Below are 21029 nucleotides of genomic sequence, written 5' to 3' on the forward strand. Positions count from 1 at the left end.
TGAGTGAAACCATCCGGTATTTTTCTTTCTCTTTCTGGCTTATCTCACTAAGCATGATCTTTTCCAGCTCCATCCAAGTTGCTGCAAAAGACATAACATTGATTTTTTTATGGCTTTAATAGACTTTTATATTTGCCATAATTTGAAAGATGCAAGTCCCCCTTTAAAGCTATACTTCTGCTTCCCTTTAAATGTCTGTAAATCATGCTGGTACCTACAACCTGTATGTCACAGTCAAGAGAAAAACGGTATCTTTTGAGACTTGCATGTAATATAAGACCCTTCCTACCCACCTCCTACCCAAGTTTTCAATCCTGGTGATTTAATAGGGAGTTTTAGAGATTTACACTTAGGATTTTAGAGCAATCAAGAGGAACTAACAGCAATTTTCTAGCTGGGGCCAACCAGGATCACAAAGAGTGAGGACACAGTGTAGCACATGCAGAAATGGTTGTTTGGATGGGAAATTCCTCTAGAGAACAGGACGTATTTTTCATTTTGTGACCATGTAATGCATCTTAATACCAACACCTGGGGTTGGGATTTTAATTTATGAAATTTGGAAGACCAGAAATTCACACCATAGCAGTGCTGGCTATAGAACCATGTGAATCCACTTAATGGCAATGGCCGAACTCCACACATTTCAAAATGGTTAAAATGGTCAGTTTACAACAATTAAAAAGTATTCCTGAATTATCAGCTATCACGACTTTTGTAACATCAGGCATTCATTTTGCTCCAAAGCTAACTGTCTTTTGCTAGGGTTAATGTTGCCAAGAAGCCCTCTAGCTATCTCTTGCGCATAACAATTTTCTCTCCTTTGGGGGGAATAATTTTTCCTATGTCTTATATACACATTTCAAAATTGTTTTTTATTTTTTTATTTATGCAAAATCTGATCCGTGTCAAAGAAATATTTGGCCAATTATTCTGGATTCTCTTGTTGTTTATTTGGTTAGGACTCAAACCCTCCCTTTAAAATTCACCCTACAGGGCTGGGTGATGCAGAATTTATTTTTGTCTATTCCTTTACCTAGTATAGGGCCTAAGGAGAGACGAGGGGATTAGAGTTTCGGTCAGTTACAATCAGAAGCTGTGTCTCTTTGTATACTTTTTTCTTCCTTTGTTTTGTAAGGACTGTATCAGGCCACAGCTTTGAGTGAGGTGGTATTTGGGGAATGCTTACGAGGATGGTCTTCAAAGTCAATACTAAGGAAAAGGTCTTGAATGCCATGCCACCTCCTTCCTGGCTTTCTCTATCATGCCAAGGAAGCAGTAAAGACAGCAGGCCCTTTCCATATACCACGTCTGAGGCCAAGCACTAACCACCATTCCCAGGCATTCTCTTTGTTATTCACAGAGTTCAGGTGAGCAAAGTGATCTTGGAAAGTTGATTAAGCAGCGCTCTCCTCACTTTGATTTCCAGACCCATTTGACATCAAAGCCTAGGAAACAAATTTTTTCTCCCCAATCCACTAGTAAATCATCAAAGAAGAAACAAATCAAGTGTTTTAAAGGACTGTGCACTACTGATGGCATGCACACAAACATACTGGCTCCTTACCTGTTACTAGCACAAGTTTAAAAAATCTATGAGGACAAAAGACGTACTATATATTTAATATAATGAGTTCACAAGACAAGTGATTTTGATGAGAGTACACTTCATGAACATAATTGACAAAGCCTTTTGATACCAAATGCTAATTTTCTAATATCTTTTAGTCACTTCTCATTCAATACTTGGTTCTTGAGCCTAGTTAATATGTTCTGAAGAGTAACTTGGTAATGACATCTGAAAATTAATGTTGAGTATATCTGAAAAAATAACATTGTGGCTGCTGATAGGTACTGTCAGCAGATGCTGCTGTTTCAGAACAACAGGAAATGTCAGACATTTCGCTCCTACTTTGTGACCTTAAATAACAATTCATAAATCCACATGTGTGTGAACTCTTACTGAGCCCACCAACTGACTGAAGTAGCAGCACATGCCCTGTTCTCCAGAGGAATTTCCTGTCGAAACAACTGTTTCTGTACTGAGCTGAAGTATGCTAGAGAGTTAGTTAAAGTAGACAAAATTGGCTTAGGTTAAAAATGTTCTTGAATTAATACTGGTGCATAGCTCTTGGGAATATAAAATAATGTAACTGCTACTGCGAATGGTATGGTGGAGATTCAAAAAAATTAAAAATAGAATTACCACATGATGCCGCAATTCCAGCTCTGGGTATGTATTTATTCAAAAGAATGGAAAGCAGGGACTTGAAGATATTTGTATACCTGCAAATATCGATAACCTATGTAGCATTATTCATAATAAGCAAGAGTGGAAGCAGGCCATGTGTCATCAGCATATGAGTGAATAAACAAAATGTGATGATTTCATACAATGGAATAATATTCAGCCTTAAAGAAGATGATTATTTTGACATATGGATGAATATTGAAGAATTATGCTAAGTGAAATAAGCCAGACACACACAAAAAAACAACCACTGTGTGATTCTACTTATATGAAGTACTTAGAACAGCCAAATTTAGAGAGAGAGAGTAACAGTAATTGCCAGGGTTTGTGAAGAAGAAGTGGAGTTAGCGTTTAATGAGTACAGAAATACAGTCTGGAAAATGAAAAGTTCTAGAGATGGAAGCTACTGTCACAAAGCCACAGACTGGGTGATATAAACAAGAAACATTTATTTCCAAAGTTTTGGCGACTGGGAAGTCTAGGGTGCTGGCATTACCAGGAAAAAGGTCTCACTGTATCTCTACCTGCTGGGAGGGAACAAAGGATCTCTTGGTGTTTCTTTTATAAGGCACTTCCATCCAGGAGAGTTCCACCTTCTTGACCCAATCACCTCCCAAAGGCCCTACATCTTAATACCATCACCTGGGTTAGGATTTTAATTTATGAAATTTGGAAGACCAGAAATTCACACCACAGCAGTGGAGATGACTATAGAACCATGTGAATCCACTTAATGGCAATGGCCGAACTCCACACATTTCAAAATGGTTAAAATGGTCAGTTTACAACAATTGAGAAGTATTCCTGAATTATCAGCTATCACAACTTTTGTAACATCAGGCATTCATTTTGTTCTTCAGGCACACCTCACAGTGATATGGCAGGAACAGTTCCATTGCAAAAAAGTGAATATTACTAGAAAGTGAGTCACATGAATTTTTTGGTTTTCCAGCACAATATGAGAGTAATGTTTACACTCTACAGTAGTTTAAGCGTTCAATAGGGCTATGACTAAAAAACCCCCCACACCTTAATTACATTTCACACAGACATGAAGTGAGCGCATGATGTCAAAAAGAGGTGCCAAACAGACTTGCATAAGAAAAGGTGACCTCAAACTTTCAGTCTGTTAAAACATAATATATGTGAAACACATTGAAGTGAAGCACAGTAAAACAAGGGATACCTGTATTCTGTGCACAGGACACATCTTTATAAAATATTTCCTGGACCCTCCCTGGTGGCACAACGGGTTAGGATGCAGCACTGCAAGCTTCCACAGCCACTTCAGTGCAGGTTCGATTCCCAGCCCCGGAGATGACCACATGGCACTGCAGACCTCTCCTGACCTACATGCTGCTCCCCTCAGCAGTGTACTTTGTCGATCTGCCTGTTCTCCCCACTCTGTCTCTGGTGAAGCCTCTCACTGCCCCTGCACCTCTGGCTTGTACCCCAGTTCTGTATGAATAAATAAATAAATGTTTAAAAAATATTTAAAAAATATATTTCCTAACGCAATCGGTATACTTCATCCTGCATGACGTCTATACTCATGCAACAAATAACTGTAGTACATGCACTGCCCTAGTCTATTTGGGCTCATTCAGTGCTATCTTTGAGGAAGGAGACTGTGGCACTTTCATTATTTGTCATGGACCATAAAGACCACTCAGATTGTTGATGGAGCTAATCACACAAATGAACATTGAATTTCTCCATCCTGGCCATTAAGTAGGTATCGCTGATTATTCTCACTGGTTGCCAATACATAAATACCTTCATGTCAGTTCTTTGATTTAACTACATCTACATTTGCCCACACATAATGCCCTCAAACCAAATGATTTGTAGAATGGAGTTCCCTATCTGTTCAGGAGTCAGCAGAAGAAAAAGACTGTACAAAGTTCAACAGTCCCAAGAGAAAGCCTCTGGGTTGCTCTAAAAAAAGATCCATCTGCTGCTTAATAGCACTCCAGAGGCTCGTGCATTATTGGGTTCTGTTCTCTCTGGAGCCAAACAGTACATAAAGAATAGGAATGGAGGGAGCAATGTAGTTCTTTCAAAAGATGCCAGCTAGGTTGGTCTGGCTGCAAAGAGTTAGTGCACCTGCCTCCTAGTTAATTTATGGGCCATTATCTCCCTAATCACAGATATTTCATGGTCAAGAATCTTAGTAGGATTTAAAAAACTGTCACCCCTCCAGAATAGTAGTGTTCATGCAGACCTTTACCCACTCGGGGTGTCCATAATTCTTCTTGTCTTGAGCACTCAACATGAGAGCTGGTTTCAATTATTGTTCTCATGTGTTCCAGGAAGAAGAAATAGCTGATAGTCACTGAGGATCTATTGCCAGGCCCTAAGTCTGCACTTACCTGGGGTGAGACAATACTCACACACATTTAGTGGTGAGCTGCAGCCAGCCTGCACAGGCTAGGGTACGAGTGTGCACCTCTTGCCAGCTCAGTTTCCTTGGCCACTTGCAACTGCCACATTGGGAATATGTTTACCATGCAAATTGGGGCTTATTTTTTGAAAGCTGACTTTTAAACATTACCAATACACCATTCCACATAACCTGAGGTATTTTTCCCTTTGATTTTTACACTAAAAAACTCCAAGGACTGCCTGGGTTTGAAACCAATCTCAAGTTTGCCAATTCCCTAACTATGAAATTTTAGGCAATTTACTTATTCTCTCTGTGCCTCGGTTTCCTCATCTACCCAAGCAGGACAATAATAGCTACTTTAAGGAGTTGTGAAAAGCAAAAGCAATAATATGTTCAAATTTAAGCTGCACAGTGACACAAGCTATGCAACTTCTGTCGACTGACAAATTCCGGGCAGATAGGGAATGCTCTGAAAAATCGGAGCTTCCATTGCTGACTTATGTTATGACCTCCCTTTTTTGTATAATCATAATATCAAAAATATTGTAGCAACACCAGTTTGTAACTGGATTGCCTTAGTTCTAAATTGGCTACCTGGCCTGGGCAAAATAAGAGCTGAGCTTCTCCAGGGCAGGAAATTCCTTTTCATTGAAGACAAAAGGTAAGCTTCTGGAGAGATAAGACCCCAGGAGCATCAAGACTCCTGGAAAGCTTCTTGGTCTTTTGAAACTAAAAGCAAATCTTAGATAACTCCCAGGGCATAAGGACCCATGGAAAATTTCCTGACATTATCAACACCGGTTTTGCTTAATGCATAACTATGTGACTTCCTCTTAATTTACTCTTTTCCTAAAACAATCACTAACTACTCTCTGCTAGTCTTAATTAACCTTTTCCTAAAACAAACACTAGCTACTCTCTGCTAACCTTAAGTTAGCCATTAGCTTTGCTTTTGACTATCACTAACGACTCTGCTAACACAATTTATTCCTTCCCTAGGCCTCCTAAATCCCTTGCTAACAGCTCATCCTTTTCCAGACCCTTATCCTTTGAAGTCATAGCTAAACATCCATATACATGAAAGCTATCACAAAGATGTATAGTATAGTGTGCCATAAAGTAGCAGGAAGAGGATGCATTGTTCCCCTCTTCCTTTAAAACTAATTAACTTTCTTATTAACTTACCTGATGCACTATTGTAACTAAATCTTGCTAAACAGTATAAATAAAGACCTGCAAAAAGATGAGCAGGAAGACTCACACCGAACTCTGACTCCCATGTCTTCCTCGCACCTGCTCCCCTTTTTCGCTTTAGGAATCTCCACTCGCTGCCTCCACTCCCACCCACCTTTGGACCCTGCCTCTTTTGCCCCCCAATAATCCTTGATCAGGGCTGACTGCACAGATTATTTTGCATTCTCTTCTGAGTTCCTCCTCCAAGTGACTGGAGGGTAAACAGATCTGAGGACACTGTGTATCCACGAGAACATCAACTGTCTCCATACACACTTCAGGACACAAGTTTTGAGAGCACCAATTTTGAGACTGATTTCATCTATGACACAATCTCATTAAAAGTCCCTATAAGAAGGGCCCTCGCAGGTGGCGCAGCAGATAAAACACTGCACTAAGAAGTTTAAGCCATCTCTGCATGAGTTCGACCCCTGCCTGCCCCGGAGGAGACCACATGGCGTGGCAGACCTCTCCTGGCCCGCCCGCTGCTCCCCTCAGCAGTGTACTTCGTCAGTCTGCCTGTTCTGCTCCCCACTCTGTCCCTGGTGAATCCTCTCACCCTCCACATCTTTGGCCTGTACCCCAGTTCTGTATAAATAAATAAATAAATCTTTAAAAAAAAAAAGTCCCTATAAGAAAGATATGCTAACTTTCCATCAAAAGATAAAGGGTTTGGGGGACGAATGCATAAGTTAATGAAAATAGAAATAAAGGGTTTGGTTTGTGTATTTAAATGGATTTTGTGGCATATCCTTATTAAAAAATAAGATCAACACATAAACACAAGGGAGTGATCAAATAACCCACTTAAGGTTATTTTAGTTCCAAAAATACTTGATATATTGATATTGTGTTAGAAACAAAATCATGCCCCATTACAAACCTAAAATCTTAAAAATAAAGGAACAGTTAAGCGTTTTCCTCAGGAAATAAAAATCTATACTATGAATTTCAAGTAGTAACTAAAACTTTTAACATTTATGCATATGGTCTTTATACTATAAAACCATTTCTGAAAACTTTGGTAAGCTATGGAAAACTATTTCTATTACAAACACAGTACACTTCCATTTATGAGAAAATAAAGCAAAATGTTCTGTCATGAACTGTATAGGGCTCTGTCTACTAATTCTTATTTTTGCACAATTTTTTTATATCTCAGGTACGGAAATGAAAAGAAATATTCCAGTCACTGTATTTTACTAGATCAGAGGTTGGTAAACTGTTTACATAAGGGAGCCAGACACCCTTGCCACAGCGTCTCAACACGCCACTGTAGGAAAGCAGTCACAGACAATAGGCATGACTACATTCCAATAAAGCTTTACTTACAAAACCAGGCTGCAAGCCAATTTGCCCAGTAGGCTATCATTTGCTGACCTCTGAACTAAATTATGAAAGATCAGGAAGCATCCTTGAGACCAGATGTTGGAGAGCAAAGACTGTATAATTAGCAAACTGCCTCACGGGGCAGGTCTGTTAACCCCCCTAGATTAGACAAAGCATTTACAAGGCAGAGACTTTGTAATGTAATGGCTTCTTGCCAACTTCAGAGTTCTCTCTCTGTCCTAACATGTGATGAAAGGAGTTTCTTTATGCTTAGAAATACACCAATTGAAAAATACTAAAAAGACAAATGGAAGAGATTATCTTAATCAGAGTAAACTTTTATTTGTGATGCGGCTGAATTAAGCCTCATGTGAATAAGATGTCCTAACATCTACCTGAAGGATAACATCTTAAGCAGCCACTGGTATTTAAAAGAAAATGCATGCATTTAAAAATATAAAGGAAAAGTGTAAACTACCACTATTTTTTCCCCAGAGGTGCAGAGGCAGCGAGAGGATTCACCAGAGACAGAGTGGGGAGCAGAACAGGCAGACTGACAAAGTACACTGCTGAGGGGAGCAGCTGGTGGTCAGGAGAGGTCTGCTGAATCATATGGGGCAGCTCCCTGGCTAGGGATTGAACTCATGCTGAAATGACTTCAGCTAGCTTCACAGCGGTGTGCTTTAACCCGTTGTGCCACCAGGGAGGACCCAAGCTATCATTATTTTTAAGTTTATGTTTCTGAAACTTGTAAAGGTAAATGAAACATTTAAAAAAAATTCTCTAATCCAAAAATGAGTGACGCAGTAAAAATCTAATATACAAGAGCTACCAGTAATAAGTTCTCAACATACAACATTGCCGCCCAGGCCTTTTCCTGCCTGTATAAGTCTGGCTTCACTATATCTAAGTAACACTGTACTTGATTTAATGTAGTTTACCATTTATTCACCAGTTTTGTTTTTTGTTTTTTTTTTTCAAATGTCTTATTTAGGAATAATTTTAGATTTGGAGAAAGGTCACAAATAAAAATACAGAAAACTCCCATTTACTCTTCCTTTAGGATGCCCTCCAGTTTTCATAAGCTAACAAAACAAGAGATTTTAGTCTTAAAGTTTAACAAATTATAGTACAAATTGAAAAAATTAGACACTTGGATATATCCAACATTCAAATGCCAAATGTGTAGTTATTATACAAATAACCTGCCTAGGACTTTCAAATTTAGTATCCTAAACATGAAAATTTAGTAAGCAGCTCACTCCTCAGTTCTCACCTATGTCACTTTCACACAATATTCTTTTTTTTTAATATTTATTTATTTATTCATACAGAACTGGGACACAGGCCAGTGATGTAGAGGGTGAGAGGATTCACCAGAGACAGAGTGGAAAGCAGAACAGGCAGATCGAAGAAGTACACTGCTGAGGGGAACAGTGGGCGTGTCAGGAGAGGTCTGCCACACCATGTGAATCTCCTCTAGGGCTGGCAGGGATCGAACTCATGCAGAAGTGGCCCAAGCCCCCCAGTGCTGTGCTTTAACCCGCTACGCCACCAGGGAGGGCCCAACACATAATATTCTTTCAATTTCCTTCACAGCACTATTCTCACTCAATAGTTACATTATTTACTGGTTTGTTGTCTATCTCTAGAGACTTCACCTTTTTATTTCCTCCTCTCCTTGTTCTAGTACCTAGGTCTACAATAACACCTGGTGCTTACTGAGTACATACTCTATAGATTCTACTGGATGAATGCATAAAAGCCCGAATGAATGAGTGAACACTTTACATACAGCAGACGTGGCATAGGGGATGTGATAAAAGGCAATCTATTTATCTATCACCCTTGGAAGAAACTAATACAACAACTCTACAACTGTCAAAGAGACATGTTAAGTGCATCTGCTGCCTTTCCTGTGAGACTGTATTTCAGGGTCACCAATTACTAGCTGATGAAGGCAAGTTCCTTACAAAAGCATTGTTCAACAGCAGAAGAAATGATAGGATGTGGGGGTGGGTAAGAAGGAATCACCATCTTTACGATCCCTAATGAGATCATGTACTTATGCGATGATCATTGACAAATAAAGTCATTAGATGAAAAACACAGAGTAGGGACCGGCACAACAGAGGCATCAGATGCTAGTCACTAAAGCTACTAGTCAAACGCAACAGCGCCAAGCGTGGAGCAGCCAGACCATATGTTCCTCCCAAGAAGATGGTATATGAAGTATGTAGCACTGGGAAAGCAAGACTTCTTATCAACAAAAGAGAATCTGACTCCAATCAAGCCTCTGGATCTAACTCCCAGTTTCTAGTAATTTGGGTGACAAAAATGTTAAATGACAATGCAAAGCCAAACCCAGCATGTAGAACATTCTACTGCCCAAGTGACTTAAGTTTTTTCAACAAGCAAATGACTTGGAAAAAAAGGAATATTCTAAATGAAAGAGACTAAGACTCAGTAACAAAATAAAAGGTATATACTACTTAGGATTCAATGCAAAAAGACAATGATAAGAAATGTGATAGAGACATTAACATATGGAATGAGTAGTAAATGATATCAAATAATTATTCATATTGCTGATGTGGCAATCGTATCGTGTCTTTGTGCTTTTTAATAGAAGCACAGTAAAGCCTGGAGGAGGGATGAATATGACATGCAGTCTACTTGTAATAGCCTCTGAGTAAAAGGGGAAAGATAATTGGATCTGGGTGGATGCACATGGGACTTTCCATGACTGTCTTCTGTTTAGCATAAGTTTGACATTTTCTAAATAGAAGGTATTTTTTAAAAAAAAAAGTCTTTAAAAACAAATCACAGCTTCCCTCTTTCCTGCTAGCCACATATGAAACTTTTGACATCAATAGCAACTTTTTTCCACTTAATTACTTCATTCCCACTTCCACTACATATAATATAGTCAGCATATAATTCACTTTCCAAAGCTAGTTTAAATCTTTCCAATGCTGGGTGATGATCCGTTTTTCTAAAACCTTACTTCCAGACTGAGAAAGATAATGTACAGGGCAGGGGTGATGGAACAGGGCCCTATTTCTGGACAAAGAGTCTTCCCTAGCCTCTAGTTCCCATTCCTCTCATCAGAATGAGAAAGAGTTTTTAAGGCCTTCTCACTTCTGTTCCCGGAGAAGACCCAGCTACTACCCTGCTACCACCCAGTGTCCTCGTCAGTGTTACAGAACAAGGTTGCTTCTTGAACAGAAGAGACAACCTTCAAGCGGAGAAACAGGAAAGTGAAGCAAAGGCTGAAAGAGGCAGATAAAACGCTGCAGTTCCCAAGTTGCCAGTAGTCTCCTGATACTCTCTCCCTTTCCGTTATCTGAGAGAGAAGCCCCCTGTCCTTCGAAAAAATGCAGTGGCACAAACTCAGCCTTCTCACAATGTCGGGGTTGAATACTCTTTCTCTTCTCCTACGTCCTATCCAACATTGTTATGTTTACTAACTGGGTTAACTCATTTACTGGATTTGCCTTTTTCACTATGTTTCAAGTGGTTTTTACTGTAGTAACAGCTTCCAGGTACTCCTTACTTTGTTTTCATTTTTTTCAACTTTGATTGTCTTTCCTCAGAAAGTTAAGTGAAATAGAATGTGGAGCTGATATAACAATAACTGCAAGAAAAAGAGCTAAAGGAGCTTCCTATAACCATTTCTGAATGTATGTGCATACAAATTAATTCCTATGATGAAAGAACAATAAAAATACATTTTTTTTTCAGGAAAATGAGACACCCATCACTTGTATTTTCCTTTTAAAAAGAGTTTCCAATTTGTTTCTTATATAGTCAAGTCACAACTCAGCAACTATGTAGAAGCAAATTTCCAGGTGCTTTATTTCCATCAACCTAAACCTGATAGTTAGGACTCATTTCATCATTGCCAGTGATCGAATATCAAGAGATCCCAGGAAATACTGACCTAAAGGAAATTCCATGAGACAACACAACACAATGCAGACAAAAGACACCGAACATCCCAAAATAACATCCAGTCTAGCTGGCTTCCTTTCCTATGTGCTTCAACATTAAAAATGGATATGCTGGGGTCTGAAATCTGTTTAGGTAATAGGAGCTACCCTTTTGAAGTTAAATTGGTTGTTGGTATTAGAACCACTTGGGGGAAACAGAGTCAGTTTACCCCAACTGTATGCTACAATTAAATAATTAAAATTGAAGCTTAGTTAATGCTTACAAAGAAGGGCCCCATGATATAAAATATTTTCAGGTTAAAACTCTTTATTACCAAATACAAGTTTGGTTTTTTATTAAATTAACAAGAAAATTACTGTAAGTAATTCAATTCCCAGAAATATAGAGATCACTCTAGGTAAGCAAATATAGTGATCACTATAGGTGAGCAAAGATGAGAAAAGAGAAGTCCTATGGTTAATTACAGTCCACTGTGCTGGAAGGTACATTTGATTCTGAAGGTGAGACTTCTCAGTCCAAAGTCCTTCAGTGGTGATGGCACAGCAGACTACTCACCAAATGGCTCTGGTATCAGTGGTTAATAAGTGACCTCTAGATCTTTATATATGTCAATCAAATCAATGAATCAGTCTTACTTCCCTGCAGCCAAAATAGTCAAATCCAGCAGTGGAACATGGAGGTCACAAAATATCAGACTGAGATGACTACCAAAGGTCAGGAAAGAATTATTCAGACCTTATTACTTAGCAAATCCGATTTCTAAACTAAGAACAATGGACCAGGGGATTCGGGAAAAGTCTTCCTTCTTCACAGGCAAGCCTGGAAGATATCAGCTTAATTTTAAAAGCAGTCGTTCTCAAAGCACATTTGTATGAAATAATATAGTTGAAAAGAGAATAAAGACTAACAGAGTATTATTATGTGTAAATAATATGGAGGTGACTCCATGTGGAAGAGAAGGAAAAAATTGAGATTTAAAGCAAATATCTTGACGTCAAAAGTCTATAGGTACCAGGAAGCTTAGATAAATCCGTTAAGATTTGTTGGGATACATACTTAGAAAATGCTAAAGGCTAGCACACTTCAGTCCTTCGAATAGTAACAAGACTAGATATTTAATCTTCTGAAACATTTCCAGTCCCTATTCCTATATGTGACATTTCTAGATTGTTCAACATTAACAATTTAAAAAAAATTAGGGCCCTCCCTAGTGGCTCAATGGGTTAAAGCACAGTGCTACACAGCCAACCACAGCTGCTTCAGCACAAGTTTGATCCCCCCCGCCCCGGAGCTGTGACCCACATGGCACAGCAGACCTCTCCTGCCTTGCCCACTGCTCTCCTCAGCAGTGTACGTCATCATTTTGTCTGTTCTGCTTCCCACTCTGCCTCTGCATCTCTAGTCTGTACCCCAGTTCTGTATGCATAAATAAATAAATTTTTTTAAAAGAATTTTTTAAAAATTAGGCTAAAGTATGGTGTGTGGGCTACCTGTTTGCAAGCTCTTCTCTAAAATGTAATTTTAAATAATGTAATAAAAAAATTAAAAATAGCACAGTAAACAAAAGAAAATTCCTCACATAACAATGTTTACATGAAATGACTGAACCTTGATTCCTGCTACCAGGAGCGACAGTTCATGCAAAGGTTACCTTATCAGAACACTTGGGGAACATTTCCCAAATTATAGTGTCTACACTATCAATACCACCCCCATGCCTGAGCCCCAGCAGGAATAAGAGCTTGAGTAGAAGATACATAGCTGTAAAAGGTCCCGTAGAACACTGACAGCACTCCCAGTCTACAGATCTCTGACCTCGAGAAAGATGTGTTCGTGTAATTGGGAGGGATGTGTCTAAATTGTGAAGACCAAATTCACTGGGCTTGAGATGTCAACTAGTACATGTAAAATGACTCTGCAAATAATAACTGCAAATATCAAAGAGGACAAGGAGACCATGGAAATACTTCTGGTATCACATTCGTTATTTTAGCCCCGTGTATAAAAAGAAAACAGTCACTGTCCACTTGTTTACTATGAAAGATTTTTAAAAACTGGGTGCATTTAAAAAAATTTTTTTAATGTTATGCATACACAACTGAAGTACAAGCAGAGGTACAGGGGCAGTGAGAGAATTCACCAGAAAGACAGTGGGGAGCAGAACAGGCAGATCAATGAGGTACACTGCTGAGGAAAGCAGCAGGCAGGTCAGGAGAGGTCTGCTTGCGCCATGTGGGTCGCCTCCCCGGTGTGGAATTGAACTCGCACTGAGGCAGCGGAGGCAGCTTGCAGTGCTGCATTCTAATCCATTGTGCCACCAGGGAGGGCCCAAAAACTGGATGCATTTTAAGAATGTGTGTATGTGTGCGTGTGTGGGTTTGTGTGCATATCTAACAAAAAGCAAGGGCACAGGGTAAGAAAGGGTGACGCTTTGATCATAGCTTTGGTCTGCAGATTCATTACTCAGTGAGGGAAGAAAGACTTTATTTCCACATGATGCCAGGGTGCAAGTAGAAACAGGTTAACACATACTTTGGGATGTTTTTCTACTTCTTATCCTTAAAGAACATTACAGAACTTTTTATTTAGACAGCTAAACACAATGAGGATTAACTCATATTGTCAGATTTCAAATACACGTTCAAAGTATAAACATCTTCCTGAGATTTACTAATACCTCACTTATCTTTCACACTCCTTAATCTAACTGCTTTTAAGTTTAAGTTGAGTTCTCCTGACTCACCTTGTAAGTTGGTGTCTAATGGTCCTCCCGTGTCAGCTTTTGGGTAAAAGCTGTGCGCTGTGCTTTTTCCTCAGAGGCCTGAGCTTTTTTCCTAGGAATTCTGTCGACTGTTAGAATTACTGGGTAAGTAGCAGGAGTGGCGCCTTGACTTCCTCCTCTGGTTGTTTTGCAGCAAGTGGCAGAAGCTAAAAAAGACAGGTTACAGTTAGCGTATCCTTCCATAGAATTTTCATGAACTTCTTTGGTAGTGTCTATGAATGACCAATCAGAAAAATTCCTTTCAATTTATCTTTTGAGGAGAAAATTCATAAGGGTTGTGTCTCAGCTTCTCATCTTCTTTGCTCAACATTCTGTAATTTCAAAAATGTAACCAGTATTCACAATAACTCAATTTACACAGCGAACAAAATATTTTTCCAGAAACATATTTAATTCTCCAATTAAAGGTAAACTGCAAACAGTGCTTTTAAAAGCTGCAAGTTGACATGATCTCATCCCACACGCATATAAATGTACAATACCAGTGTCCTGATAAAGACACATGTAAATATAATGTCTCTGATTTGTCTTAATAGTGTAATTACCACCTTAAATTTGAGCAATCCTCTAGAAAGAACTGACTATAATATCAAAGAATACAAAATTTTCAACTTGACATAATTTCTCAGAAGGCATGAGAAAGATAGAAAATGTTTATGAGAAGGTAAAACATGTTCACTTTAATTGAAAAAAAGAAAAACCTTAGCAAGTAACTCAAAGTAAAAGATAAAGTAAGTTACTTTCATCCTAAAATACAACCCTGGATTTTCCCTTCAAGTCATAACCTCTCCAGCAGTACATTTATTTGTAGCTTAAAAATAACTCCCAGGTTTGATTTTTTGTTTATTTGTTCCTTCTCTTTATTTTATCTTTTATCTTTTTATTTATTTTGTTACACGCACACACACATTCTAAAAGATCATGATTAATGAAAATATAAAAGGTTTACATCTACCCAGGTGTGGAGAAGGAGTTTTAAACTTCCCTTCCACCTTTAAAAACTAGTTCTTTACAAATTCTCTATTGTGTTATAAGACAAATCCAAGCATCTTTGTAGGTTTCAAATAAATTTTAATTGATGACTATGATGATAACTTAGAAGAACTAAGGTTAGGGTTCATCAAGATTATTTTTCTATGCTCAGCATTTTGTTTATTTTTTGAAACATTGCTCAACCTATGCTCTGTAATGCTCATAATGAAGGGAGGGCTGCAAAGGAATGGTCAGCTACAGAAACTCCTCCACCTCTTTCTTGTTCCTTTCTAGGGTAGAACCTGTGAAGCTTTAGAAGGAGAGAATACAAAGAAATAAAAAATAAAATAAGATGAAGAATTATGATCATGAGTCCCCTGTGCTATTACGACAGTCCTTTCTACCCATTTCAATGTCATTGCTCTGCCTTAGTCTTACCCAGCATAGTGTCTTACCACCATGTCATGGTAACTGGGGAGGTAAAGGAGACCAGAGAAGCTGTGCTAGACTGAGAGTTCAGCTATGCTTCCCCACATCCAGTCACAGAGGGGACAAAGAAAGCAGCATCAATCTCACTGTCTACTTCTACTGACCATCTCTAAGGAACTTCCTTTTCCTTCTCACACACACTGCCTGTGCCTTTGTGTTCAGTCTAAATAACTCAGACCTGAGGAGCATTTTCCCACTTCAGTCTTCCTTTCCCTGCCCATCCTTTCAATGTTTAGCCCAACTCCAAACTCCTTCACTGATCTTTCCAGCTCCTCATGGCACCTGACTTCTGGTCAGTGCTACTAGGGTGAGCTAATTCTGGTCTGATGTGTTGCTCACACCTCTTATCTCCCTACCAGATGAGGTCTAGGAAGCAGGGACAAGACCTTCCACCCTAGCACACAGTAAACGTAGGGATTTTTTACAAAGTGAAATTTGCAAGGTTTCCATTTATAGGTGCTTTGTAAGAAATGAATCCATTATTGCCCAATTTGTAGAAAAGTATGCTTCACACAGCCTGTATGCACTGTGCAGGGATGAAGTTTGTGGCTTGTTCTGAGACTGTGATTAACATTCTCATTCACATTCTGTGCAAATTTCAAAAGATAAGCATGACAGAAAGATTCATAGCACATTTGCATTTCAAATTCCAGATGACTTACTATCTTAAATCTTACATAAAAACTGCAAAGTTAATCAAATGTAGCAACCAAACTTTCTTTGAATGAACTGTATGGGGTCTTATTTTTACCTTGCATAAAATGTGTATGCGAGAGAAGTCCAAAGTTTATAACACCCACATTGATTAATTCTTAAAAGCTCTAGTTAAGAAATAAACTCAGAAGGGAAGTGGTTGTTTCTAAAACTACCTAACATTGATATTTTAAAAAAGCATATCTGGCTTTTATCAACACACAAAAAAAAACAACCATATTCTAATTTAAGACATCCTCTGCAGACCAAAAATACTACAGACTCCCTCCTCCTAAGTCATTAATCAATTCAGAGTTGAGAAGGCTGATATGGACAGTTCCTCTGCCAACAAGTATTCAGGTAGGAGTCTCTGGAAGAAAAAAAATCCCACCAAAGGAGCTTAGTGATTTGGCAAAGATTCCTTCTGATTGGCTCATTTGGAAAGGAATGAGCCAGTATCTCAGCAACAGAAATTTTCCTGGAAGTTGTGGTACAAGTGACCCTCCTGTAGCCTGATATTGCCCACTATCCACTGTGTCCTCGTCTAGCACACTCTACATTTTTAATTCAGATCTCCCCAGAACTCAAGATGTGCTCTTTACCAAAGACTAGACCTTCTGGTAGCAACCAAGTTTATACACAGAATGCAAAGTGAAGATGGGATAAAGCAAGCACCACAATTCAGTAATATTTGACAGAAATTCTTTTCTTTTTTTAAGATTTATATATTTGTGCATACAAGAACTGGGATACAGGCCAGAGACATAGAGGGTGAGAGGAGTCACCAGACAGACTGGGGAGCAGAACAGGTGGACTGATTGAAATACACTGCTGAGGGGGGCAACAGGGAGGCAGGAGAGGTCTGTTAACCCATGTGGGTCAGCTCCCTGGCCAGTGGCTGCTAATAGCTTCATAGTGCTGTCCTTTAGCCCCTTGCACTACCAGGCAGGCCCCCAAAAGGAGAAATTCTTAAAATAGTAAAGATATTTAAAATGACCAGGACAACCAGAAGAGTTATACAAATTTAGCAGTCTACATAGCAAAGTCCATTTCACAACAAAAACAAGTGCTGAGGCATTTTTCCTAAAGATGTTTTGTATGTTCTACAAAACATGGTACTATTTCAATGCCTACATTGCTTTCATGAAGGGTTGGTCTTAATTTAGTGTTAAATATTTTTAACAATCTTCCCAGAAAACTGTAGTCAAAACATGGTATAATGCCTTTGTTCGTTATCATGCTTACTTTGTCGACTACTTCCACTAACTACTTTAGTTGGGGAAGACTGTTTCCCCCCCACCATTGGCAGCCATGTTTACAAAAGAAATTGATTTTCTTCAATTTTTCAATTTAAATTTCAATTAGATAATCCCAAATAGACTGAGAATTTCTACCCTGCATCTAAGTCCTGGAGAATACAGTTGTAGTGCTATAACCCAATGGATTTGGGCAAATATGATATTTTGGGGTAACATCCTAATGAGGAAATCATAAACTCCAGTAGCTTTCACATACCAACTACAGTTACTTTCTTTTCAATAACTGTGGAGCGGGACCTACCTGGTGGTACAAGGGGCTAAAGCTTAGCACTATAAAGCTATCCACAACCACTGCAGCACCAATTCGAATCCCAGCCTGGGAGCTGATCCACATGGCACAACATACCTCTCCTGTCTCACCAGCTGCTCCTCTCAGCAGTGCATTTCAGTCAGTCTGCCTGTCCTGTTCCCCACTCTGTCTCTGGTGAATTCTCTCAGCCCTCACACCTCTGCCCTGTACCCCAGTTCTTGTATGCATAAATAAATATTTTCAAAAATAACTGTATAGCAGAAGATTTCTAACTTTAACTTTATCTAACATCATAAATGAAAGATGTTAAATTTCATCAACTGAAATAACACATTCAAGTTTTCACATCTGCCATTTTTGAGATGTCCCACACATTTTTTTTTTTCAGAAACATGACTGAAGTAATATAATATGCAATCAACATACTAAAAAAATAAAATATTTTATTAAACACAGAGCCCTAAAGGCTGATGATATTTCAGCATTGGAGATGTCAAAATACATAGAGGAACCGCACAAGTTGGGCAGAGAGCAGATATGTTTGGGGACATTGCAGAAAGTTCTGTTTGGTTCAAGATTTCAAGAAGTCCATCATGGTTGGTACAGCTGGAAAGCTAGCTGGGATTAGAGCATATAGGCCCTTCAAACTAGGGTAAGGAATTTGGGCTTTATTCTCACTCCTCAGTTTCAAATATTAATTCCAGTGTTTTATGTTAAACCTTTTAACTTAAAGTTAAGATTATTATTTTTTAACTTAAGTGTTAAAATTTAAGATTATTAAGTATGATTACTAAGGAAGTCCAACACATTCTAAGTGAAATATGACCGTGTGACTCATGGCGTCATTTAGGAAGAGTTTTAACAAATGCCCAAAATGCTCATTCATCGCAAGACAACTTCAAGGAAAGCTTAAAACATTAAATAAAAATGTTTAAGAATTGTATGAACTTGGCAGAAGACCTGTTTGAGAAAAGGCCAAGAAATCTGGAAAAATAGTTAAGTGTCAAATCACATACTTCATGAATTCTTGATGATCAGATACTTGATAAAGTAGGGGAGAGGTAAGGAACACTATGACCAACCCATAGTTAAATCTCCAGAAGTTACAACAAAAGCTATCTAAACTCAATTACATTTACTTTACGATGCTACCACTATTTTACCATGAAAAGCAACAGAGCTCTGTGACCTTGAGTGAGCTTCCTTACTTCTCTGTGTCCTGGATTCCTTTTGCATAAAATGTGGCTCTTTCATGGCGATGTCTGAGGATTAGCAAGTTAATGTGTGGAAAGTATTCTGAACAGTCCTGCACACAGCAAGTACCCAGATAGTGTTGCTGCTACTCAGTCTCTTCTCCCCAGCTAGCTTTACTGCTGACTCCTTTGCCCTTCTCCTCCTGGGCTCCCCCTGAGTGGCACTGTCTCACTCCCAGGACTTCAACTTCTTGTTTGCGTAAGGCTGTCAATTCTCTCCAGAGCTGCCTGTTTTTCTACCTGTCTACTGAGCATCTCTTTTACAATGTATCAGGGGCATGTGAAACTCAAGTCCATGATCTTTCAGCCTTGCTGCTTTCCTCCCCCTTGTCTTCTGATTTAGTCAATGACATCACTATCTTTCCACCATGTTAGAAATTTCATCTGTTTTTAGTCATTTAGTTTGTGATTTTCCCATTAACTTACTCCAATTCCTCTTACTTTTAGCTTCTAAATATCTTTCACAGATATTCTCTTCTTGCCACCTCTAGCCTAGACTATTTACATCTGCCTTTGAATTTTTCTATTCCTACTCCTTTTCTCTTCAAGTCATCTTTCATTGTTATCAGGGTCATCTTTCTATTCTATTCTCAATTATTCTCTACTGCCTGGGAAAAGGGGTCTATAGATAGATTGATGTGTTTCAGAGCCCCTAAAATTATATACAAAAGTTTGTTGTGTCCTTGATGAAAAACAGGTCAAGGAACACTATTTGATAGGCCAATTTATCAAAATACAATCTGCAATATTAAGCTGTATCTGAGTCATTTCTCACCTTCTACACTGTTTTAGATATAGCAAAGATCATATTTCCCTGCAAATGTGCGCTTCTCTATGCCTTTGCATGTGTTGTTCCTGCTGGCTGGATGTTCTTCACAGCCTGTTGAGCACTGGAGCATCCTTTGCATCCTGGCTCGGACTTCAGATGTCACCTCTGTGAAGCTTTGCATGGACAGCAAAAGAGACACTAAACAGATTTCTGGTGTCATAACACTAATCTGAAATTTCTTAAATTCATAGTTTCATACTATGCATAACAAACAGCCATAAATATTTAGAAACACAGTGTTTATTTAATTCTAGGGACAGCCTACTGGTGTCCTTAGATTTTAATGAAATCAAGAGCACTGGTGTCAAATTGCCTCAGTTTGAATCCTGCCTCAGCCAGTTAGTATCAGTGGGACTCGGGACAAGTCAATAGCTTCTCAATGCCTCAGTTCAATGCCTCAGTTCTGTGCTCTGTAAAGAGATAGTAAGAGTATGTGCCATTTAGGATTAGCTTGAGAATTAAAAAAAAAAAAAGCGTGTGTGTGTGTGTGTGTGTGTGTATAAACTATGTAAATGTTTGCTATTATTATAATTATGTGTTGAAATCAGTGATTAGAGACCCCAAGATATAACAATAGTGAAACTAACTGCCTTGCCATGTAGGCCTCCAGCTTCACTACATTAAGTTAATTAGCTAGAGAATACTAGAAAGGTGACCCTTCTCACTAATGTTTTTACCCAGAAAAAAAGTGTTCAAAGCCCATCTGATAAAGTTCAGAGTTTTCTATGAGCTTCCGATAGCTAAAAATACCAGTTTAGGATATTTCCAAGGTACACAAAAATAATTTCTTTGACTAAAAATAAAAAGCCAGAGCTGTTCTTTCCTGGGCAGCAAATCAATGAGTCACCTCACAGCATACAAAGTGCCCCCTATGAAGGGGAAACTGCTAAGTAAGAAATGGGGAAGAAATATAAAGGAGCTTCATGACTGAGCTTTCAAACACATCAGCTTGTTTGCCAGAGACAAGGGTATTAGGCATTTTAGGACGACCTACCTGGCCAGAACGAAAGAAAATAAAAAAGGCTGTGGTATATAGATCTTAACATGATTAAACCTCAAGAGAAATCAAAATAAGTGCCACTGGAGTGATGAGCTGCTTTCAACTGGAAAACAGGACGAGATGTATTTGGCGCCACCTCTAGAAAATTTTCACCCAAAAAAGTCATTTTGACCCTTCCCACATAGACTACGATACGTAACTGTTTTTTGTGCCCTAGCAGACTACAAAAGATCTTTATTAATAATCATAATTAATAACCATAGCAAGTTAAAACACCTGAGTGAATATT

The 21029-nt window shown here is 38.7% G+C and overlaps 1 protein-coding gene across 3 annotated transcripts in view; it reads right to left on the reverse strand.

Annotated features, from left to right (window-relative positions):
- The window catches only part of OSBPL6 (oxysterol binding protein-like 6), a 187578-nt gene that overhangs the window by 91166 nt on the left and 75383 nt on the right, over positions 1–21029 (reverse strand). For all 3 annotated transcript variants that reach the window (XM_004674483.2, XM_012727374.1, XM_012727368.1), the window contains exon 3: positions 13897–14081. The gene's annotated coding sequence lies outside the window, so the exon portion shown is untranslated. The remainder of the gene's footprint in view (positions 1–13896; positions 14082–21029) is intronic.

Source organism: Condylura cristata, unplaced genomic scaffold (assembly GCF_000260355.1).
Source record: "Condylura cristata isolate star-nosed mole 26May11 unplaced genomic scaffold, ConCri1.0 scaffold00002, whole genome shotgun sequence".
In the NCBI taxonomy this organism is placed as follows: domain Eukaryota; kingdom Metazoa; phylum Chordata; class Mammalia; order Eulipotyphla; family Talpidae; genus Condylura; species Condylura cristata.